General features: G+C 40.8%; 1 long non-coding RNA gene across 3 annotated transcripts in view; it reads right to left on the bottom strand.

Annotated features, from left to right (window-relative positions):
• Window positions 1–22,493, bottom strand: part of LOC116828665 (uncharacterized) — a 72,964-nt gene that overhangs the window by 19,060 nt on the left and 31,411 nt on the right. For 2 of the 3 annotated variants that reach the window (XR_012657262.1, XR_012657261.1), the window contains one exon: window positions 500–730. The exons of the other annotated variant lie outside the window; for it this stretch is intronic. This is a non-coding gene — a long non-coding RNA (uncharacterized LOC116828665). The remainder of the gene's footprint in view (window positions 1–499; window positions 731–22,493) is intronic. 3 annotated transcript variants of the gene reach the window in all.

Genomic DNA, 22,493 nt, shown 5'->3' with positions numbered 1-22,493 from the left:
CAGGACTCCCAAATAATGGGTGCTCTTTCTTTCTTTCTTTCTTTCTTTCTTTCTGTTTCTGCTTTTACCTACCCATGAAATACCTGAAACTACCTGGATAAGAATCTCAGGATTTGGCCTTTCATTTATAAAGCAGTTTACAGAATCATTATGTAAGTACTAAACGTCAACTTTCTCTGTGCTATCCTTGCAACCCGATTGAAGTTAGTGGAATTACATGGGGGGGTATGAGGGTAAGATTTGGCCTATTAAAAATAATCTCCCCACCTAATCTGTGTGTGTGTGTGTGTGTGTGTGTGTTTTCTTTCCTTTTTCCAGTATAAAAAAAAATCTTGCAGGACTCACTGATTCTGCAGAAGGCCTGCAGTACCAGTGAGAGCGCAAGACACAGTGAAACAGGAGCTTAAACCAGAAGAGAGTTTAAAGGGGAAGAAACCATCAGTCCTTCACTTTGGAAAGTATTAGCTACAGCAGGCTGGACTTCTGCAAAATTTCTTACCTGAAGCCTAAGTCTCTGTGGGCATATTAAGAGGTCCAGTAGTCAGCTGGAGGACCTATAATTATCCAACACTTGGTGCTGACATCAGTAATGGTGGAGCTGGTGACTGATTTTAGCAAGACACTAGATAAAGCCACAAGCTTAGGGGTCAGCATGTAGGATCTTATTTCCTCGCTGTACATTTTTAACTTTTGAATGGGGTCTCTGCTGCTGCAAACACAAAGAAATATCCTGCAAATGACAGAAATATTACTCCACTGAGGTCAAGTTCAAGAAAAATTGTAAATATATATTGCTTGTGTTTGTGGTTGAGATTTTTTGTTAATATGAAGCAGCTGGTATTGAGACTTGATGAGAGACTCATATCCTCAAAGGCTAGAAGTCCCAGTCCCAGGAATTCTATTTTCACCTTACTAGACACAAGACACTCCCAGTGCTGACCTCAGCCTGTTCCCTACTATGGGCCAAAAAAAAAAAGCCAAACTCTTAGATGGTCTGCAGACTTTGCTGGCAGGAGATGTTCAGTCCAACTGCATGTGGTGTGTTCTGCACCTGTCACTAGTCCCAAGTCTAGTCTCTTCCTGTGCAATTTGCTAACTGTTACTAAATCCATAAGAGGGTTGAGGGACTGTGCTGGTACTGGTACTCTGGAGTCCTCTACTTCCACACTAGCTATAAAAACATTTGGGCCTAAGAGACAGATGGACCAGCCTCTTCCCTTGTGGCAACAGCAGACTTGGTTCAACCAGTCCTAGGGGTCCCCAGATCTGTGAGAGAATGACCCTGATCTGAGTTGTAAAACTGCCAGTAGGAGTGATTTTAGAAGTGTAACACTCCCAGCCAAGGCCAGTTTTAAAACTGGAGTTTTATTAAATTTAGTATTTAAAAAAACAAACCAAAACAGCTTGCACATTGCTGCTCCATCCTTTCACAGAACACAAAACTCTGCTCCAATCAGAGGTATCCCCTCAACAGACCTTCAGTCCTTAAAAAGGGACAAGGCACAGTAAATCTAACCATTAGTTTCTCTTATGAGAGCAACAGAAGCATATTTACTTCAACATCACCCCTGACATATTGTTGATACATATTGTCACTATAGGAGCTCCAGGAAACCAATTATAGCACCCTTGAATCTAGCAGCACCTGATATGAGTGGTTAGGGAGCAGTTAGCTAGAAAACAGGACTGTAGATGTTTCCACATAGCTTGAGGAGAGCGGACCAGGAAGGATAATCTCCTGAGGAGACTGGAGAAATCAGAGTTCCTGTTTGTCTGTCAGGGCAGGATGGAGAGATTTTTTGACTTTCCTGAGCCTCCCATTAACTCTCATCAGCATGAGCCAAATACAGAATGTTTGTTCCTTCTTAATAAATCTAAAACTGTATATTTGGCTTAACTTAATACAAAAGATTGATCATTCCTACCTGTCTTACAACATGTCACGTGGATTCTGTTGCCATGTGATAATCCCCTAAATGGCTGCATCATATCTCGTTTAGAGTCCAGCATGAGCATCTCTGCTTGAGCATCTTCACTTCCAATATGCCCCCTTTTCCCGCCCTGCAGGATGCAGTAGGTCTGTAGAGAATTGGTAGCGGACCCGCACAGCCCAGTGCAGCATGTGGAATAGCCTCTGATGCAGCAGATGAGCTAGTGTAACTGTGAAGAATTACAGCAGTAGTCAGCTACAGAGGATGCACCTACTGTACTGAATGTCCCCAATCAGGATCAGGTCCCTATACAAACAAATCACTAAAGGGTTGGGGAGGGGGAGGATTCAACTGAAAACAGTAACAAATGCTGCATTACAGAACCATCTCCAAGAAAAGGGACAAAAGCAAGGCAAAAGCATTTCTAAGCACAAATAATACAAGTAAGCATATACCTATAAAATACTGGTATTATAAATTTAATTTTTTATTTAAAGTAAATCTTTACCTCACTGCCACAAGTCATGTTCTCTTACACAGCGTCAGAATGAGGCTGTGTGACTATATAGACACAAAGGCAGCACTGAAGTTTCCTTAGCAACAGGATCCTTACGAACATCCCTCCTCCTCTCTCCTTGTCTTATTGCTCAGATTTCCTATTGCTTTAGTAGCTCATGAGCTTACTTACCTAGGTTCATAGGGACCTAGACTAGGGATTTAATTAATCTTTTGAAGTGTGCTGCGTGAGAGAGCAGATACTCCCTGTTTGATAGTTTTGAAAGTACTCCAGCTTCTTGGCATATCTCAACAGCATCTCTTAAAACTATCCTTTTAACTATTTTCTGGAGCAGTGCAGTACTGATAAGACACATGAGACAAATTCTGGGCAGTGTTTGAGCTACACATAGGCCACAAAACATAGGAGTAAGTGGTGCAACAAGTGTCCTTCTCTGCACACCATCTGCTGAGGCTCCATAAATTATAACTAGGAGACCAATTCCCTAAATAGAGGTTTTACAGTGCATTATTAACCACAAAGAACATTTAATTCTTAAAATGTGTTTAAAATGTTGTGTAAAAAAAGATCTTGCAATACAAGTTTAGTTTAAATAAGAAAGATATACAGTATCAAAAAGAGGAATTTTTTAATGGAAGTGCTTATAGCACTCTTGAATAACAACACTGTCCAAATGTAACATATATTCTGAAATTCTTGGCTTCACTTTTAGTAAGGAGGTGAGCATTCATTTGTGAATAAAAGCACACCTACTTTGTGCATGCCCTACTGGATGTGCACATGCAAATCTCCAATAAACATGACTGGCTAAGCACTTCCTAAATCCAGTATGCATGTGCAAAGTAGGCATGTATTTTTGTGTGCACATTTCTAGTTGCGGAAAATCAGGCCCATAAATTAAACATATATGATAGCGCTGAATTACAAATAATGTGAAATCTGTCTTAAGAAACCACACAACAGACCATCAGAAACTGTTTGCCTGATAGAGAAAGCAAAACAAAATTTATGTTGGTCATTTAAAAGGGGGGGGGGGAGTGGGGTGCCAATTTGAGGGCAGATTTTGATGTATATGAAATCCAAAAAAGGCACCATTGTGATTCTTTTAGTTCTTTAGTTCCTTTAGTTCCTTCTGGGTGTGGTGTTCTGTCCCATCTATTGGCACCGAGACCACTTACAGAGAGAGATAAAATGAGTCTGCTCTACAGCCTTAGCTAACAGCCAGTTGGCTTTTAGCTCATGCTGTAGAGGCTCATGCACTAAGCTCCAGAGGTCCCTGGGTTTGATCCTGCTTGCCGATGACCAGGCTCTGTCAGCATTAAATGTGCATATTGAGATTAGTTCCAACAAAGCCACTGTTCAGATTCGACATTGTCCTGTGAGCAGACAATGTTAGCACAACGTGTAAGAGACACAATGGTATTTTAAAAAAAAGTTATTTACAAAAATGTAACCTTGGCACATTAATTTCAAAACAGCTGTTAGTGAACTCTTTGCTGATGAAGGCAAAGTCAATACCATTCAACTACAATAACAAAACAAACAAACCATAATCTCAGCAGCCACTCAACAATATATTTGTTTTTCAGCTTCCTGGTTGCAGACCAGCATAATTCAGTGTCACTCCCAAATTTGTAAGAGGGTAGATGAAGAGAATATTTCGTGAAGTGAGAACTTTACTCCGCAGGTACTGAAGATGCTGCTTAATTCTTCTTCAAAAACCAGAGTTTTCAGAAGTCCTCAGAGCCCATTAATGCACCTCAGTAATTGCCAGAATTTCAAAAGAGATCAGCACTTAGGGTGCATATTGGATGCTGAGCACTTTTGAAAATCTGGCTCCAACTCTAGGTGGTGAGCACTTGACTATGTGGCCCTAAATGCTTTAACATTGGGCAAAAATCTTGAAAATATGTTCCCAGGGTAAAATCCTTTATCGTTTCTATTCCATTTTAGATCTTTAAACAACTCAGAAAAGGTTTCCACTGTTCCTAGACATACCTGTCTGGCATATGATCCATTAGCTGTGGAAGTTTGGGGGGAAAGGTTGCATGCTCCGCTGAGATTTTATAAATGGTACTATGTGGTGAATTTTAGGACTATTTACATTTTATCTCCTCAGTCTTGCACAGGTGCCTTACAAACACACAATGGATGATTTAATACTTATATATACAAGAAGCTGCCAAAACTTTTTTTAAATTTCTCTAGTGGAATTAGGAGCTAAAAACTAGGACACTTGCTGTGCAAGCCTTACCTTTATTTGCTGTGTGAAGAAATATGATCAAGGACACCAGGACTCTGAAAAAGTGCCAGAGCTTTGCTGTCCCAGATTTAAAAGAGAAATAGCAATAGCAGCGTCTGCTACACTGAGATTGACTCCTGCAAGCCTGAGGGAAGACAGATGAAAAGCAATACTATTTTTTTTATGACAACACAAGGTTCTAAATTTAAACTGCCAGGTAGAAAGATCTTGTCCGGATTTTACAAAGATGCTGTATCTGATGTTTATAAGCAAGCTTTTATTTATTTTTTAAATCACATTCACATTTATCTAAGCAACAGCATTGAGGTTATTGTAACACTGAAAATATTAATGAAGATAAAGGACAACAGTCTGCTGTTCTTGTGCATCAAGGGGAGAGATGGGTGCAAGGTACTTCTTTCCCTTTCTAGTGTGTGCACTCAGGAGATAAGTAAAAGAGACACCTGACTCTGCCTTGAGTGCTAGTCTGTGGAATGGTGTAGCATGCCTGGCAGTGCATGATGCATGGCCTGCTGGGTTGGAAGCAGGGTCAGGGATCAAGGCCCCATGTCTGCTAGCATCTTAGAGCTCATGCTGCTCCTTTCCCAAGTGGTGAAGGGAACACTGTAATAGTGCTCCCTATAGCATTCCACCTGTGTTTGTCCTACACAGGTAGAATGCCACAAAGCACCGCCACTTGATAGCAACAGCACCCACAAAATTGCTCTTGATAGCAGTTTACCCTGCCCATACTAGGGGGCTTGCACTGGTGCAGTTACTCCAGTGGTCTGAACCAGGGTGAATGCCCAGGTACGATGAGCCTTGAGCCCCTCTGGAGAAACTGGAGAAGTGATACATCAGCCTGAAATCTCCCAGTTCACTCACAGAGGAGAGTCGATGTACATCAATGGACTACATTTTGCTTTCATTCATATCAGAGTAAATCTTGAGTAATTCCATCACTACCAGCGGTGTTTACTGTGTACACTAGTGAAACTTGACAACAGAACGTGGTCCAACAGCTTTAAGATAGGCCTGCCAGTTTCCTCCCAGAAATAATTCCATCCTCAAGTTCTTCAGAACGGCTTTCACTATCCTTAAAGGCAGTCTCTGTTAGTCACCCATTTAGCTTATTCCATGTAGCAGATGTAAGCAGTCCGGTCTATCAGTTGCTAATTTGCTGTCTGTCCCCTTTGTTTTTCAAGCAAGGTGTCAGTGGACCACGTCCTTGTACTTTGGACTTCACCCATTCCAGCAACCAAGCCTCCAGGGGAGCCCTCTTATATTACATTATACAGTGCAAAAGGAAAGTTCTTAAAATATAAGTTATTTCATGTAAAATACTTTAGGATGCCTTGGAAAGAATGCCTGGAATTCAATGACATTTCAGAAAGAATTAGAATCTGTATACAAAACTTCTTTTCACTTTAAATGTTTCCTTTAGAATTACGTCAGTAGAATCGCTATATTATTAATCTTGCTCTGAAGTGCACTACAAAGTGACCCAATTAAATTAATTATTTAAAACAATTAAAATGAAAACACAGCCCAAAGCCAATACCACAGAAACAATGTATCGTTTTCAATTACACATGCTAAAGTATGAATCAGTTTATTTTACAAGTAACTGAAGAAGTGAGAACTGATACAAGAGTAAACTTTCAAAGAAGTATACAGGAATTTGACGGCAAGACTCCTATTAATTAGGATCCCACGTTTTAACATCCCTCCCCCATTTTAAAACGTATCCTGCTGTGTTTTGAGATAATTTGAAAAATAATGGATAACACTTCTGAGATCTGATAACTTAAATTCAATGGGGTTGTACAATGTATAGGGCAGAATCTATTCCTTTTTTTTTTTTTAATTTTGTTAACTTCCGAGGCGTGAGAACCCTATTAACTTTTAAATGTTGCATCTGGGCATAATCTCTGTGATTTAGATGCCAACAAAGGCCTAGGCATATTTCAAACAAGCAATTTATTTTGGTTTAAAATCAGTCCATGCATATACCCACATCCCCCTACTGGGGCTTGGTTACCAGTACCACATGGACTTTTGCCCGCTATAAACTGGGCAGTGGGCCAAACACAACCTTTCCATTGGTCTTTGATAGATTTGTTTTCTATCAAATCAACAAAAATTGCACAGGGACATTCAACAAGTGATTATTTTTATGCTGCAAAAATCTAGCTTGCTTATTGGTGTAAATAAAACCCTAAAGAGCAGCTGTCACAAGGTCAATGGTACCTGATGCTCACATACTTGGTGCTGCATGCATTAATCCTGTATTCATGTTCTTGACATCCAAATTGTTGTTTGAAATTTTCTAAAACATTTAAAAAAGGTATCAGTTAATGCAGATCCCGTTAGACTAATGTTTACTCTGGATTCCGGATGTTTTTATAATTATCTCTGTTGCCAGTTACTAAATGTTTATAAAGTTTCTCCATACATGCTAAGCATTTTTAATGTGCAAGTAAAGTGATGCATCTGAACAAATATATACCAGTAGTTGGCCTGATCCAGCAGTAGCTCCAAGGAATTCCTTTTAACTTCAAGGGGTGTTCTGCATTCAGAACTGCTCCAGGATCATGTGTAGATTTTTTTCTACATTCACAACTGTATATTGCTCCAACTTTTTATTTAAAAAATTCAAACTTTAAGACTTATCTGTTCAGAAATGAAAGTATTTTTTACATTAACACATACCAGGAGTTTAAATGAAAAGATAGAAAATATGTTTTGAGAAAGGAAAATAGCTATAGAGAAAAAGTCACCAGGGGACCCAGTTGTGATCCAGCCTTCTGTATAGCAGAATGCCTTCCAGATGTTGGCCCACTCTGTCACTAGCCCAGTAGGACACTGTAATCTTTAATCCTCTTTCAGGTCCCTATGGCACCACTGCTTGACTTCTCTTCATGGATTCTGAACTTCTCCCAGTAGAATGTCACTGTGATATATATTTACAACAGTCCCACTTTCTCGTTGGAGGTCCCTTATGAAACTGCAAGCAAATGTGAAGATTGTGGAGAACAGAATCTTCCTACAATCTTGTTTCCAATCCATTGAGCAGCTGGGAAATGTTTATTCATTCATTGGCTGCTATTGTAGCAGATACAGTTTTTTATATGTCTGTTACATGGTGATGTTGCTGTTCTCTTTACACTTCTTTATATTGTCCTAGAGAGAGAGCTGAAGAGGAGCAGTGCTTTAAGATACACAAGGAGAGCAGAGTTCCCAGGTACAGACACTGATCTTTTTTTCCTGGCTTTGCACTCACATGGGGGAACAGGAGAAAGGTGGGCAGGTTTTGGCCCAAATCTGTCCTATATCTGAATTTAACCATTTGTAATATACCTACCTACTTACCTCATCAGGGAGCAGTGGGAGCTTAATGTAACAATATTTTATCATTACATAACTCTTCACATATTCAGAGAGCTTTACAAAATGAATCCTCATTACACATCTGAGACAATCATACTTACCAGTCTCAATTTTACAGATGGAAAAACTGATATTTTTTGCTTCTGGGATATAAAGAGCTATGCAATTGCAAGGTGTCAGCACACACATTTAATGGCAGCATACGTCCACACCCACTGCCAGAGGAGGTTAATACAAACTGGGGTACATATGTTGTGTTACACCTGCACCATGCAAAAGAAATTCTTTATTAACTGCAAATGGATTCAACTCCCGAAATTGTCCATAAATCACAGAAGGAACACAAGCTGCCCGTGTAATTTTCTTTTCATGAACAGGGCAAATTGTTTTGAAATTACAACTACCTTATAATAGCCAGAACTTTGAATTTATCCACTAAGTAACCAGTGTCCTTTAGGGTTATAAACATTTGTACTAGATGTGTGTAAATATTATGAAAGTTCACTCAAAAGTATATAGAAAGGAATATTTTCTGTAAAGTCTAATCCTGAGAGGTGTAGAGAATTCTCATCTTTCATTGTCTTCAGCACTTCGCAGGATTAGGACCTAAAGGACCAAAATACCTACACAAACCTATGAAGTCAACTGGAAGTTTAATAAATGGCTAGCAAAACAACCTATTATATTCATGGCAAAATAACAAACGATAGGGGGCGGGATCAATCCTTAGTGAAAAATCTCATTGATTGGGATTGCAGCAGGATCCAGTCCTCTATCTGGGCAACATTTTTCCTGGAACATTTTTATATGTATCCACCATAAATCCCACTGTAGTAGCATTATGCAGGTGAACATCAATTTCCTCTCCACATTTTCCTTAAAATACTTAATATACTGGGTGGAGATGAGATATTTATCGAAAGTCAGTTAGCTGAATTGACAGTGAATTTATCTCAAAAGAGTAAGGCAAACAGAGCACTCAAAGCACCAGACACCTATTGCAGTGGACTGGAGAGATGCCAGTTTGCTCTCACAATGTTCCTTGACTAAATTAGACCCATATGTTTACATGGAATAAAATATTAACAAATGTCTCCCAAGGGCAGCCAATAGTTAGTGAAGGAGTGCATTAATAATCTAGACCCAAATTTCTTTAAGGGGTCAACCAGGACCTTAGCCAGAAAGATACTCTGGATTATTTCATTTTATATTTTCTAATAATGCAGGGTGTTTTATTCTAATTTAGTTCCTTGTTATCTTAATTAAATTTGGAGCTAAAAGGGACTTTGAGAAGTCATCAAGTCCAGACCCCCCCCCCCCCCCCACCGAAGCAGGACCAAGTAAACCTAGGCCAACTCTGACAGGTGTTTGTCCAACCTGTTTTTCAAGACCTCCAATGATGGGGATTCCACAACCTCCACTGGAAGCCTATTCCAGAATTTAACTATTCTTATAGTCAAAAAGTTTTTCCTAATATCCAAATTCAAGTTCTCTTGCTGCACACTAAACCCAATACTTCTTGTCCTACCTTCAGTGGACACGGAGAGCAATTGATAAAAGCCCTTAACATATCTGAAGACTTACCAGGTCCCTCCCAGTCTTTTCTCAAGACTAAACATATCTGGTTTTTTTTAACTTTTCCTCACTGGTCAGGTTTTCTAAACCTTCTATCATTTTTGTTATTCTCCACTGCACTCTCTCCAATTTATCCACATCTTTCCTAAAGTGTGGCACCCAGAACTGGACACAGTACTCTAGCTGAGGCTTCACTAGTGCTCAGTAGAGCAGGATAGATACCTCCCATGTCTTACATATGACATGCCTGTCAATGCACCCCAAAATTATATTAGTCTTTTCTGCAACTGTATCCCACTCTTGACTCATGTTCCATTTGTGATCCACTAGAACCCCAAGATCCTTTTCAGCACCACTACTGCCTAGCCAATTATTCCCCATTTTGTAGTTGTAAATTGGATTTTTCCTAGTGTGATACCCTGCACTGGTCTTCATTGAATTTCGTTTTGGTAATTTCAAGCCAATTCTCCATTTTGTCAAAGTTGTTTTAAATTCTACTCCTGTCCTCCAAAGTGCTTACATCTCCTCCCAGCTTGGTGTCATCCACAAATGTTGTAAGCACCCTCCACTCTATTATCCAAGTCATTAATGAAAATATTGAATAATACCAGACATGTACGAAAACAATAATAATAATAATAAAGTTCTTCTTTCTTTATTGTAAAATAATAACAATAAAATAATAATAATAATAATAATGAAGTTCTTCTTCTAATCATATGGTTCCAATTATAGTTGTTTTTAATTTTTTAAAAAAGTTCTTGTTATAGTTTTCTTTCTTTGGACCACAAATCAGATTTTTGGTAAGAGAAATATGTATGAATTTAAGTAAGAAGTTGAATTTACATTAGAAAACTTGGCTTACATAGCCCACCATTTTGTCCCTCTATCAGAGTAACTTAGCTGCTATTTTCCAGTAATCCAATTAACCAACAATCTTGCAGTCCTTCTGCAGGTAAAACTCACACAGATGCTTTTAATAGGAATTTTCTGCAGCTTTGCAAAGACAAATAGCTCAACTTAAAAATTCACCATCAAAATTACTGGATGGCAGAAGCCATCTTCAGTCTGTCTTTGCTGGCAAAACGTTTCACAATTTGGTGAGCTGCAGGTACTGATATCTTTCATTTGAGAGTCTATTTAAGTCCCAAACTTAATAAAAATTAGTGTAAGTTTGCCTGTGTGGACTTTAGGGTAGGGCTCATAACTGACATGCGTCTCCATTGAGCCCATTCCTTTCTCCTGGGTTCCTAGTATAACAGGATTCTAGCTCACACTTCCTAAGGTTGTGTCTGGCCCAGCGTCCTTTATGCTCCTAAACTTTCAGTTTGTTTTAGCTGAAGTCCAAGAATGCAAGACATGGCCTAACAGTTTATAAAATATAACTATTTTGAGAATTCAAATAACATATTAGGTTTCTCTGTATTTAAACTTTACATTTCACTTCTTTAAAGACACTCCAACACCAGCCACCAATCTACGTAGTGGTCTGTCAGAGAGATACAACTTCAAGGATGATTCATAGTATTTATCCTTAAAATAGTTTTTGGATCTGGTTCATTGTAAGCCAAATCCAGAAGTGCTACTCAGTCTTTATTCAGGCAAATGGCCATTACTCAACCTCTCCTTGGCACACGTCCCCTCTCATTGGCCACATCCTTGGCATGCCCCCTACTGCTGTACCAGTTCTGTATCACAGAAATCTTCAGCTGTCTAGTTAGAACTGATTTCTGGCACATTTGCATCACCAGAGCAGTGAAATGTGTAGCAGTAGTATGAGCCAGGATCTGGCCCAGAGTCTTTAAAGAAAAATATTTTTGAAATGTGGGAAACTGTCTTTATTTTACATACCAATTCTATTAAAGTTTATCAGAATTAAACCATAACTTCTTAGCTGAAAATATGCAGGCAATCTGGGCAGCTTCACGTGTCCTGCAACAAACTTGGTACAAAGCAGAGACCTTGCAACAAAAGAAAAGATGCAATGAGTAGATCTTGTTTCCTTTAGTTTGCCGCTGGTGATTTCTTTTAGAATTGTGCCATTTTACCAGAGTTAGCCCCCGCTAATAGTGGGACTTGCTTGGTCCTGAGTACACGCATAAATCACCATCTCACTTTTCACCTTGCTCAAATCTTAGAAAGCTGATATTAGTAAACAAGAGCAGATACTGAATGTGTAATTGGCATATGGCTGAGTTATTATGGGCCATATTCTGTTGTTAGTGACACACTGCTGTAAATATGTGTCAGTGGAGTTACAGGCTGGGGTCAATACAATTATTCCAGATTTACATTGTTCTGAGATACTTTTCGATGCTCACTAGCTGAGACAGGGGCATTAAACTCCCAGGAAAGCACTCAGATACATGGAGAAGGGTGCTGTGTAAAATCTGGGTAGATTAGATTAAAGAGGCACCTTTGAAAATCCTAGCCTATTGGCTTGTGGGGGTTAGGCACTCATCCCCATTTAACTTCCATGGCAGTTGGGTATCTAGCTCCCTTCAGCCCTTTTGAAAATCCCAGTCATAGGCAGTAACAAGACACCCTCCTCATTTAAAATTGCAGCTCTTTTGCTGATTATCTGACTCTGTTCCAAATGCAGCATCCTTTAATGAAAGCGATAAAACCTTCCCTGGTAGGTAGTGCTGGTAGTTAGCATCACAATCTGAAGCGAGGCCTCATCATTCTCCAACCTCCCAGCACCCACGTGAGGTCTTAGTGCTTAATTAATCTTCATTCGTGTTCAGTTCCAGAAAATTGATTGGTAGTGGGACCTTTGAAATGTTTCACTTGTTAACTGAGATAATGGGCTGGGATTTATATCAAAGCAGAAGGATATTGACTATATTTTAGGGCTGCAAGTACTACAGAACAAAAGCTTCAGTGTAATCTTTTTGACAGGAATTACCATCCACAACCTAAAAATACCTGCACTTTCACATATGGAAATTTACTGCACTGCACTCATACTGAACTGAAAATATCAGTAAATAAGGGGGAAGGGAAAGTATGATGCCATTTCTGATTTTCTTAGTAATGGTACTCATAACTATGGAAACCCAAAAGTCAGTTAAATGAAAATTGTCACTAACAAGCTGACATCTGTGCTTTGTTTTTGTGAATCATGTCACATGATATTTATATTTTCTGTTGGGTTTGGATTTATCTACATTTGTGTAGGTGGCTTACTGGGAAAGAGCTATGTTTTAAGGCCAAAATATCTGAGTGGCTCCATTAATTATGGAGTGCCTCTAACTTTGTCATGTCCACTTTAAGACACCTAGGACCCAGGTTTTCATTGGTGCTGAGCCCTCAGAGCCATTAAAAAATCATCTCTAGAAACAGCAAGCCTAAGGGTGCATTATGATTGGGCTATTTTTTAAACGCATTGTGCCCAGCAGAATGAATGAGAAACTGAGTTTCACTGGGTCAGCCCTAGATATATTGGAAGTTTTGGGTCTCTTTCTCTAAGCCAACAAAAGGAATCTCCTAGCTCTTTCCCCTTTCCAGGCTTTTCACAATCAGTCTCTCTTTCTCCCACCTGGTAGCTTCTCTATCCCTCTTTGCTGCCTTTTCCTCTAGTCCTCTCCTCCTTTCCTTTCTTGCTGTCTCCCCACCTTAGCTCCCCTACGATTTCCTCATTATTGTTTCCTCACTTCTTGGTTTCTAAATCTTTCTTCCTTTCCATTACCATCCATCTCCATCTCTTTCCTTTCTACCTTAATGGGGTAAAGAACTTTATTGTGGCCAGTCATCCTCCAGCTGCAGCAGGATAGTACTTCTGTGGAACAACTTATAAAGTCATAACACCACTCAGAAGAACAGCACCCTAGGTTGCTATCTATTGAGTCAATGCCTGAAGTCATTTCTGCAGTTGCAGTCTTCTGCATTCCTTTTGTGTGATGCTCTGTTGGGATTATAGCCTTACTTGCATGTGGCTAGTTCCTGGAGAGCACATTTTCCAGCTGTCATTGAGGAAAAATATCTAGAAACGTTTTCATTACTAGATGGGAACCAGGAAAGGGAAGTGAAGGAGCTGTCAGAAATGAAAGAGCAGATCTGTGCAGATAGCCTTAAACTCCAACATAAATTAAAAACAAAAGGCAAAAACTATGAGAACTAGATGAAAACCAGGATTGCAGATCTAACAGAATCTAATCATAATCATAATCATAATCGTAAACAAAAAGTGCTAAATTAATCCTGGTGTAACTCTTAAGGGCTTCAGATTTTTACATAGTTTGTGCTGCAAATTTCAGTGGTCAGATACTGAGGTCCTTTGAGTTTCACCTGAAAAAGGACTGAGTAGTAACTGAGCTAGGACCTCAGGATTTGACTGTCTATCATAGGGTTCTACACAGCTGCTCACCACCATATATCTGAGCACTGTCCACATGCAATCAATAGCAATAGCAAAGCCCCTGTTGGACTCCATGAAGTATGTGGCACGTCTCCCTTTTAAGGATCACAACTCTGCTTGTGGTAGGATTTTTATTAATTTATTTTTGTAGGTAGATTATTTCAGGATCTCTCGAGCTCTCTCTCTTTTGTTTTGTTTAGCTAGCACTTTTTGGGCCAATGAGAGTATCAGCATCACTCTAATGGTGGAAAGACCTTTTCCAAGAAGATTTTGCAGTGTTTCCTACAGCTGGTCAGACTCTGGATTTGCCTACTCTCCCTCAGTTAGATCCTTTTGACTGAAAATGCTTCACTTCCCAGCCCTCATACAGTTTGTCCAGGGCTTTGGGATCTGCATCATTGCAGAGGATTGCTGTTAACTCAGGCCAGGTCTACACTGCGACTTTAAATCGGTTTAATGGCCGATATACCGATTTAACGCTGTACCCGTTCACACAACGTCATCATTAATATCGAGTTAAACGGCTCCTTAAATCGATTTCGGAACTCCTCCCAGAACGAAGAGAGTTAGATGCTAAATTCGAAAGTGATAACTCGGATTACGGGTTCGTGTGGACGGAAATCGACATTATTGCCTTCACTAGAGGTAATCCCACAGTGCACCACTGACCGCTCTGGTCCGCAATCCGAACTCGGATTGCGGAGTGCCGGTAAACAGGAAAAAGCCCCGAGACCTTTAGAATGACATTCCTGCTTTCACGTGTCCAGCTCTGATCAGCACCGGTGGCGATTGCCATTCAAATGCAACAGTAGCTCCTGCATTGAAACCTTAACGGGAGCTACTAGATCTCGATCGCTGGTAATGGTGAGACAACTGTTTTATCAGAGCTTTCGTTAAAAGAACAGGGGAAATGCCAAGCGTTTGAAAAAATAAACCTCCAGGATACCAGCGGTGCGTGACAATCATGAACGGGAAGCCAGAGACCAACGGATGCTCATGGGGGGAGGGAGGGGGTAATGACGGACTACAGCTACCAGTCTCCACAGCAGTCTCTGAAAACATTTGCATTCTTGGCTGAGCCGCCATGTCTGTAGCTTAATACACGGTGTCTTGCGTGGTTCACGTGAACAGCTCTGTCAGTCTCTCCCCCCCCCCCACGACAGCACGTCAAAGAAAGTAAACCATAAAATAATTCCTTGAGTACTGTAAATTGTCACCCTCTGTGTACTGAATGCTGCTGGCAGAGAGTACGCGAGGTGTTGACAAGGTCAGGAACCGCTTGTGATCTCAAGGGGTCCATGATTGCTTGTGGCTATGGTGTTTGCTCATGCACTCCGGAAAAGGTGCCAAAGGGTTTGTCTGCTGCCTTCACAAAGGGAGGGGTGAGGTGTACCACACCAGCACACCCCGGGCAATGTTTTCTGCCCATCAGGCACTGTCTCTCCCCCGGAAGTGGGAACTATGGGAACGCTGAGGAACAGCTACCCACAGTGCACCGCTCCTGAAATCGATGGTAGCTTTGGACCATGGACGCAAACAATCGATTTCGTGATCCCACTGTGGACGCGCTAAACCGATTTTATTAGATCTGTTTTGTAATATCGGTTTAAGCTAATTCGAAATAATCGTGCAGTGTAGACGTACCCTCAGTAGCTCATAGATTGAAATTCAGTATCTAACGTAGTGGAGGCTTGCACCACTAATTGACTAACATGTCTTGTAGTTAGTTTTATACATAAACTGAGATAGAAATATTTTGTTTACTTGTAGTCTATGGAACAACAGTATTGTTGATTAGCCAAAGCAATTAGCATGTGAGAGGTTCATGCTTTGCATATAAGTGAGTGGCAACAATCGCCAATCTCCTTAGCTTTATTTAGAAACAATCTGAGCACCCACATCGACTTATATGGGAATGAGGACTGGGCAGGGAATGATGCTGAGCAATTCAAGTAGCAGACAGATGACAGGAGACACATCTAAGGGAAAGGGTTTATGGTGGACAATCATCTTGACATAGAAATTATACCTTCCTATAGACCAGAATCATTTCCACATACAGTGGGTGAACGCCCCATTGCTAATAATGCAATTGGTGGGTGGGAGGCATCAATATTACGAACAGTTTGAACATATAACAACAAAGTCCATTTAACTGGAAAGGAAACTGCAGGTTCAGACATACATGCTCCAGCTACACTTGCTCACACCGCAGGCAAAGCGTGTCACCTTAAAGCAGATTAAGTTTCTAGCAAGTCACTGGAACTTATCTATGAAGCTATCCCAGATGGTCCATCTTGGCTTGACATCTACAATAGCTACTTCGATGACCAGAGTAATTAAACTCAGTCATTTTGTTCTGGTAACCAGGTAGCTGAAAGAATATATTGCTGTTGGAGGGTCTCTGGAGAATTTCCATGATCCAGTTAAATGCCAGATACCATCAGTATCTAAAAAAGACCAGTTTCTTACAGATGTACTGGGATAATAGTTTGGGGGCTTCCTGATAAGACACCAGAAGAAATGATGGTTATGAGATAAACTGAATGTTATTGTTACATCTTTTTATGTACAGAAAACCATATCTAGAAACAAATCTTTCAGTGTAGCTCTTATACAAACAAATCCCAGAAGTGCTGCTTAAAAATAAATCCCCTTAGCCACCTCCTACAAATAACGGCCCATTTCCTCACCCTCTCTAAACAAGCCACTAAAAATGAAATGAAAGTAGTTTTTAGCCTTACCCTTTGATTCTGTCACTCTTGGCTTTCCTCCTCCACTCCCCTCCTAAATGTCATTACAGTCAGAGGGGGTATCATGTATAGTTAGATCAGAAGCTCCACAGGGCATGTACATATGGCATCTAACTCACAAATGGATACCACAGACAGCATACTTGGCATAAATTGGAGAACACTCTAAAGTCTCAGAGGAGCTATCGCATACATTGAGTGTGTGACCATTTCCAGAATCATGAGCTCTGGCAGAGATAGCCAGTCAGAGAAAGCTTTTGCTTCCTTTCTTCTCAAGATTTATTGTGGGATTACCAGCCATACCAGCCCTTGTTAAGTCCTATGATGGGCAGCAGGCAGGCCTGTCCTATATTTATGCCTTCATAACATTCAGGGGTGAAATCCTGACTCCAATTAAATCAATGGCAAAATGCCCATTGAATTCAATGGAGTCAAGATCTTACCCATGACCTAAAAGTGGAGGCACGTTGCAATAGGCAGGCTATACAGGCTAAGGAATAAAAGTTGGAAAAGGGACGCAATGGTGAGGAATGTTACATTTTTCTAACTCTTTCTCATAACGATTGTGTATACAGTCACGTGGGGAGGCGGCCAAGGAAATTTTGGAGATGTGGGAATTATGGACAGTATGAGCGTTGGGAAAGTTATGCAGGCAATTTACAGGAATGTGTTAGATTAAGGATCAGCTGCAGAACTGAAAAACTACAAAATATGAAATCCTACCTCAGACACATACTTGGATTCAGTGGATTGTATCATCCCCTACAGTCCTGCTGTTATGAAACAAGTCTTGTCACACAGCGTTTTGTGGCTGATGTTTCATTATGACAATATCTTCATCCCCTTACTACGTTTAGGGTCTAGAGTTAGGAATTGCAAATTCTGGGGACAAAATGTCCTGCAACTGTATGCTTCAGTGATTAGATGCCTAGGGGAAAGGTCCATGGCAAGAGGTCCATGCTAATGTAGTATGGTCTAGGCACAGATAACAAAATTTGTAATTCTCGCTTATATGTTCATTGATTTCAAAGCTGATTGTTGGAGATGGAAACCTAACAACAACTTAACCAGTTCCGGAAACCCTGGAGACACTTGGCTATTAAAATGCCATGACCTGCTATGGAAATCAGACATCTCCTGCCCCACCACTCCCCTGGGACATGATCATGATAGAGATTTTTCCAGATTTATTTTCTGTAAGATTAACAAATGGCCAATCCAGAATGGCAGATTTATATATCCTTTAAAATAGAGATGTATAAACATTCTTTTCATCATAGCAGCACAAATGGAATCCAAAGGACTGTAAATATTTTAATTGATACTGGCACCTTTAAACAGGAAAAGCAAGTATGAAGACCCTTTGGGGAAATCAGTCTGAGAAGCTTATGTGGAAAACAAAGAAATTACGACTTCATGTCATTACGGAATGCAGTTGAAGTCACTTTTATCTGGGAATAAATATTCACATTATTCAACCACATAGTAAGAATTTTGGAGCCAAATTCTGATCCTCATGTGCAAAACTCCCACTGACTACAGGACGACCAACGTTTGGCCCCACAGAAATTCACAGGCATGTCATTATATACTCAAACCCAAAGAAACCATTGCGTGCATATAATTTTATGGAACTCCACTGACATTCCATTCTGGGCCTGCATTAATCTAGTTTTGATATGGTAAACTACATGTGGAATACACAGCCTGACTCATGTTTGCAAAACAGTGGAAGCAACACGACATTATCATTTAAGTTATCATTATTTTTCTAATATGATAGGGAAGGTAGAATGTAATCCCCCCCACCATAAAAATTATAAGATCCGATTCAAACAAGAAGTAATTCAGGCTATCTATGCACTCCTTGTTATCTAGGCATTTGTTTATTACATGTACACTATAAAGCAGATCCCCAAAATAGAAATTTCCACTTAATCTCTTCTGTGTTACACAGAAATATCTTGGCATTTGTTCATAATACATTAGCTTCTCAGTAATATAATAGAGCTAACTGTGATCGTCCGGGCTATTTCTGAAGCTGCTAATTTTTTTTTTTGCAACAAACAGAAACTCTTTTACCATTATATATACAATCATATAGCTCTTCTGCTCACACAGATTTATCCCTGATTGCAGTATAACTAAATAATCCAATCAGACAAATTGTTTTTGTTTTGTTTTTGCTTTTTTTGTTTTGTAATTTTGTTTGTGTAAAATATCTTTTAACCAAAGGGTCCCATACATACTGTGATGGGAAACAGAGTGACTAATAATTCATGACTATTATACATTTTATGTTTGTCTGGTGTAAAGGGGTCTGCTCTCTAAACACAAAGGATTAAATATTGGAATGTTTACCGTGTGTCTGTATGGGGGGGAGGGGAATGAACTGAGGCTGTTTACATGCAGGCAGGAAAACCAGTGGTATCAAATAGCTACTTGTCTACCAATACTTAAGGGACAATTAGTTTTGATAAAAGTGATATTCTCAAGGATGGTTGACCTTGCCCATTCAGTGTTTATTCAGAGCCCAACATATTTGATATTTAGTTTTAGGTTTCATTATTAATCACAGAGCCTATGGAAATAGAAAAGACAGAATTCAAGTTACTTTGTATTTATATGGCCCTGCCAACTCTGCCTTCACTCCATAACTGCTGAAGTGGTAGGTGTATGGCGGCACCTCCTGGATTTATTTATTTATTACTCTGGGCCTGATCCTGTACTCCTTGTTCTCTTAAAATTTAGACGTTAATGGGCATTTTGCCTGAGCCTGGAGTGCAGGATCTGGTCCTGTTAGGAGGGTGCAGTTTGATGTACCAAAAATCCTGAACTATTCTAGGATCAAACTGGATTTGCACACTGCCACATAAGTGACATATTTAGATGCCTCTGATTCAACCCTATTACCCATCTCTCTCTTTACTTATTAAGTTGTAGGCCAACTTCTATCCACTTGCTTATAGAGGGAGACCTGGGTTGCCCAGGGGAGATTAGCCAAATCAAATGTAATGGTATATGTTCTGCCTTTGAGATATTAAAAGTCCTTGATTTATGCATTTCTCAAAGCAGATTTAACCACTACCACCAATAACCTCTAGCCATATTGCATAACTAATATTCAGCTGATGTTTTAGAATCTGTTTCCAATTAAACAACTGGAGATACTTTGAAGGGTAGTAGATAGATTTAGCTTGATCAAATCCAGAGTGCTCTGAGTATTATCTTGAATTGCTGATCCTATTTCTCAATGCTTTTATATAATACATTTATGAATTTTTAGGAAGCTTAAATTGCAGATATTTCAAGACATTGATCTGTAGAATTCCTGCCAGCAGTGGCTTCCAGTTTTAAATTAGTTTGGTTGAACCAAAAGGAGGTTGAAAGAATTTGATTCAGAAAACTTTCCTCAGTTCATATTAAAACACTACTTTCTGGTCATTTAAATTGAAACCAAATGTGATTCACTTAGCCAGGCTTTAGTAAATAGAATGAATCAGGAGTCCGGTGGCACCTTAAAGACTAACAGATTTATTTGGGCATAAACTTTTGTGGGTAAAAAACCCACTTCTAGTCTTTAAGGTGCCACCGGACTCCTTGTTGTTTTTGTGGATACAGACTAACATGGCTACCCCCTGATACTTACAGAATGAATCAGGTAAATAGTTTCATACCTGTAAATCTGAGAAACATGTCAAATTAAATATTTAAAGCTATGGAATTTAAGAAAATCACTCAGGTGCTAGAAAGAGGGACAACTGCTTTAATCTAGTGGACTAACTACCATGGTAAAGGTGATAGCTAAGAAATGCCTGAAGATATTTCTGCTTGATACACTGAAAATTAAGATTTCTAAACTTGGGGAACCCATCAGCTTTCCTGTTTGTGTTACCATAATTTGTTGTTTTTAGTTTCTGCTATTGCCTGCACTGTGCTAGGTGCTGTACCAACACAGGAAGTCAGTGTCTCTGTCCTGAAGAGCTTGCAGTGTAAAAACACAGAACAGGAAAGGGTAAAGGCAAAGGTGAACTACATACATGTAAAGTAGTCAGCATAATGGTTGGGCACTGTAGCAGGGTGGATCCCTGCTCCGGCCCTGAAGGGGTTAAAAACAGCCCAGGGAAGGGGCCGGGGCTGGAGAAAGCAGCCTTTTAGGTTGGGCTGATTGGGGAAGTGGCAGCAGCTGGGGCCACGCCCCAAACTGAGCCACAGGCCCTTATAAAAGGGCAGAGAAGCCAGGAGCCCAAAAAGTCTTCCTCTGCCTGTAGAGGGAGAAGGGCCTGGCTGCCAAAAACCAGAGCAGGTACCTAGGGTAAAGCAGTGCTGGGGAAAGGCAGTGGAGCTGGGGAGCTCCTACCTGGAAAGCCCCAGGCTGTGGCCTAGAAGTAGGCCAAGAGGTACTGGGGTTGCAGGGTGCAACCCAGGGGTAGGCCAACGCAGCAGGTCCAAACCCCTTTGCTGATGATGAGAGACTAACACTGCAGTCTGCCCCAGGGCGTGGGTGCTAGCTAATGACTGGGCAGTTGCCAAGACCCTGAGGCAAAGTGGGGATAGAGTGGGGGGGGGGGTTCCCAGGAGGGGGAAACCTTTAAGAGAAAGGGGTTACTGCCAGGGGGCAGAACCCCACATAGAAGGAGCACTGGGGTCCAGGGAGGGACACAGGGCCAGTAGCGGAAGCCAGAAGGCGGATCACCGGCCTGCAGAGGGCGCTCTGAGCTGTGTATGTGAGCTAATTCCCTGAAGCAACCAGCAGGAGGCGCCGCGGGGGTGAGTTTGCCCGGTTACAGGCAGGCACATTTTGGTAATCCAGTGGTGTTGAGCTAGTGTATAAATCTTTTTAAATATGTCTCCTTTGGTCTCTCATAGAATTATAGAAGATTAGGGTTGGAAGAGATCTCAGGAGGTCATCTGGTCCAACCCTCTGCTCAAAGCAGGACCAATTCCAACTAAATCAGGGGTGGGCAACCTGAGCCTCAGAAGGAGCTGGAATTTACCAATGTACATTGGCAAAGAGCCACAGTAACATGTCAGCAGCTCCTCATTAGCTCTCCCCATTGCTCCCGGCGCCTCCCACCCACTGGCAGCCCCATCCATCAGCTCCTTTCCTTCCTTCCCCGCACCTCCCAATCAGCTGTTTTGTGGTAGTGAGCACCCCCTGGCACCTTGGAAAGCTGGCCCCTGTAGCTCCAGCCTCAGAGTCAGTGCCTATACAAGGAGCAACTTATTCACTTCTGAAGAGCCAGATGTGGCTCTGGAAGCACAGGTTGGCCATCCCTGAACTAAATCATCCCAGCCAGGGCTTTGTCAAGCCAGCCCTTAAAAACCTTTAAGGAAGGAGATTCCACCATGTCCCTAGGTAACCCATTCCAGTTCTTCACCACCCTCCTAGTGAAATAGTTTTTCTTACTATCCAAACTAAACCTCCCCCACTGCAACTTGAGACCATTGCTCCTTGTTCTGTAATCTGCCACCACTGAGAACAGCTGAGCTGCATCCTCTTTGGAACCCCCCTTCAGGTAGTTGAAGGCTACTATCAAATCCCCCCTCACTCTTCTCTTCTGCCCAGTTCCCTCAGCCTCTCCTTATAAGTATGTGCCCCAGCCCCCTAATCATTTTCGTTGCCCTCAGCTGGACTCTCTCCAATTTGTCCACATCCTTTCTGTAGTGGGGGCCCCAAAACTGGATGCAATGCTCCAGGGCAGCCTCACCAGCGCCAAATAGA

This window comes from Chelonoidis abingdonii, chromosome 19 (assembly GCF_003597395.2).
Source record: "Chelonoidis abingdonii isolate Lonesome George chromosome 19, CheloAbing_2.0, whole genome shotgun sequence".
Lineage (NCBI taxonomy): Eukaryota > Metazoa > Chordata > Testudines > Testudinidae > Chelonoidis > Chelonoidis abingdonii.
This window is presented reverse-complemented; position numbering and strand designations above follow the sequence as displayed.